The sequence below is a fragment of the Aplysia californica genome, unplaced genomic scaffold (genome assembly GCF_000002075.1).
Source record: "Aplysia californica isolate F4 #8 unplaced genomic scaffold, AplCal3.0 scaffold00089, whole genome shotgun sequence".
Taxonomy (NCBI): domain Eukaryota; kingdom Metazoa; phylum Mollusca; class Gastropoda; order Aplysiida; family Aplysiidae; genus Aplysia; species Aplysia californica.
Genome location: NW_004797359.1, coordinates 998,591 through 999,069, shown reverse-complemented (window position 1 = coordinate 999,069; position 479 = coordinate 998,591).

Here is a 479-nt window from a genome sequence, read left to right as displayed (position 1 = left end):
GCTCTCTCTCTCTCTCTCTCTCTCTCTCTCTCTCTCTCTCTCTCTCTCTCTCTCCAAATGGTGTGAACTGTGGCAATGGCCAGCAGCGTATAAAATAAAATTAACAATTGCAATTTTACAACGGGACAACCTTGCGTAAAATAAATTTATGGGTATTTCATCCTGAATGTTCGACATTCCGTATCCGTAGAGCTACGTGTGCTGTTTAGATGACATTTCCCCCCTAAGTTTTACCCTTTAAAATGAACACTTTTAGCACATAGTTTGTCATGTCAATCCTTAGTTAATCGAAAATCCTTTTTCTTTTACATAACTTGTGAAAGGAGGTCAATTTTCGAAACTGATTTTTGTCAACATGTCAACCGAGGTTCGACTTATTACTTCGTTTTGAATTTCCTTTACTTCAATTGTTATTTGTGGTCGGGTCGAGAGATCGAAAGTGAATGTGTGTGTGTGTGTGTGTGTGTGTGTGTGTGTGT